This window comes from Arachis ipaensis, chromosome B06, assembly GCF_000816755.2.
Source record: "Arachis ipaensis cultivar K30076 chromosome B06, Araip1.1, whole genome shotgun sequence".
In the NCBI taxonomy this organism is placed as follows: Eukaryota; Viridiplantae; Streptophyta; class Magnoliopsida; order Fabales; family Fabaceae; genus Arachis; species Arachis ipaensis.
The window spans coordinates 129,750,993-129,753,551 of NC_029790.2; positions in this window are offsets into that span (position 1 = coordinate 129,750,993).

The window sequence follows — 2,559 nt, forward strand, 5'->3', positions numbered from 1 at the left end:
AAAGTTAAAAGTTTATCTAAAAAATTATATCAAACACTATTAATATAACTTTTTATAAGTCAAAAGCTAAAAAAAAAAAAAAAAAAAAAAACTTTTGTTTAAAAAAATGTGTTAAACATATAATCATTCATATGTGTCTTCCTATTAATTAATAATTAAACTTTTGAAAAAAAATAGTTCATCACAAATACTTACATATACTTTTTTTTCCATGATCTAAAAAGTTATTTAAAATTCGAATGTAGATGTGTTAAACATATAATCATTCATATGTGTCTTCCTATATAAACTTAATTAAACTTTTGAAAAAAAATAGTTCATCACAAATACTTACATATACTTTTTTTTCCATGATCTAAAAAGTTATTTAAAACATTAAATTCGAATGATTGATAGTTTTATATATAGTATTAAGATACATGCTAATAATAATAAGTATTCAACAAATTTATTCTTTTGGGTTTAAATCATCTCATTTGTAGAACTTATCATTGAAGTGTTTGCACCATGCATTGTTCCCTTTAGTGTTTGAATATTTTAGATGATTGAGATTATAGGGAGCAGTAGGGTGGTCCAACATTGAAGACAAGGAGGAGGTAAGAGGCTAAATTGAATTATTAGGAAGAGGTTTTGGGGGTTGGTATACCTAAACCGAAAAGGAAAATGATGTGATTAAAATAAAATATTCCAAAAAGCATTAAGAAGAAGGACGAGTGCACCTCGTATATATTATTCGTCCATCACGTTTCACATGGATGCCAATACCTTCCTTGCACTATATATATATATATATATATGCATTAATTACCGCAACATTATGTCATTATTATTGCCACACCGATCACTGGTCATGAGGTTTCTACCATCACAATGAAATGGCCTTTTTGGATTTTTTTTTTCAATCTTATTATTATTATCAATGTCATATATATATAATCTGATCTCCAAGTATATCCAAAAGGAGGAAGTATAGAGAGTCAACGGAGTATCTTTACAATGTGTACAATGGGGGGTTTAGAGATGTTTGATTCAGTAGGATATCAGATGTTTATTATCCCTGATACTTGGATGGTTATTCTGGATAGTATGGGTGTATTGTGTTTGAGAAATTAGTAGTATTTTACTCTGGATGTTCATTTTTTAACTCATATTGAGTTAAATAAATAACTCATTGTACACATTATACAAATACTCAATTGACTCCCTAGCAGACTCGGGTCCATAGGAAAATTAATTTGTATCAATGTGATGAAAATGATATTTAACATTACTAGAATATTTTAGATTATCAATAGATTTTAGTGACAGATTTTTTTTAGTTTAGCGACACATATTGGTGTTAATGATGGATAAAATCCGGTATTTGAAAGTGGTATCGCAAACAATTAACGTCGAGCATTAAAATCCATCACTAATTATGGCAAAAAAATAGCGACGGTTTGTTCAATAACATCTGTCGCTAATAATGAAATGCTATCTATAATGAATAAATAAATAATATTTACAGCTAACAACGGATTATTTCATACTAGAAATATGATATTAATTATTTGAATAGCAAAAGTAGGATCATAACAAAAATACAGGAGTGAACTAGGTTTTGGGACAAATAGTCGATGCCATTGTGGGGTATATATATATATATGGATTTTGTTAGGTAGATAATGATTTTTGTAAACAATGTGAATAATAGGTTCTAAAATTGGTCCAATAAGGTAAAATCACATTACACCTCAAATTACCCACCTAAATCTTAATATTAGGATTATCATCCGCACACCTAGTGAATTGAATATCCGATATATCCATTGTTCATATTGTTTAGTATTTTTCATTGTCTACCTATATTTTTTCTATATATATACATACACGAAGTAGTATATGTTTATATTTCTAAAAAATATTTGCTTGATTTGAAATAATTATTTGTTGCATTTATTTTAATATTTTTTATTTAATTTTATAAAAAAATTAAATTTTATTTTCTATTTTTATCTTTTTATTTTCATAAAATCATAAAATAAAAAATATATTTTTTGATGACCCATGTTTTGACTTGTATTTTCAACTTTTAACTATTTCGTTCGCAACCAATGACTTAAATTAAACCAAACTGATCTAATAATGACTCTCAAATCACAAATGTTTCAATTGATTTGGTTATTGAAGTTGTGTGTGTAGTCCAATTTCGAAAGTATTATTGTTATTATTTTGTTATTTGTGTGCTTGATGATAGTGCCAACGCATCGAGCCACATCCATACAAAACGTAACCTTAATCCATTATCACACATTCATAATGACAGCACAACAAAAGCCAAGAGAAGAAGGTTACCTACAAATTAAATAAAAGAGAGAAAAAAAAAATTGGAAGAAACCCACAAATTACGGTATTATGAAAGCAATGCGTAATGTGTGTGCAATTGTGCATGCTTTATTTATATTTGGGGCTTTGTACTTGTGTTACCTCACGTACTGTTGTTGAACTGCTCACTGATGACTTCATTTTCATTTTTAATTAAGAATACGTTTTAAAATTTTTTTTAACATTTAAATCGTT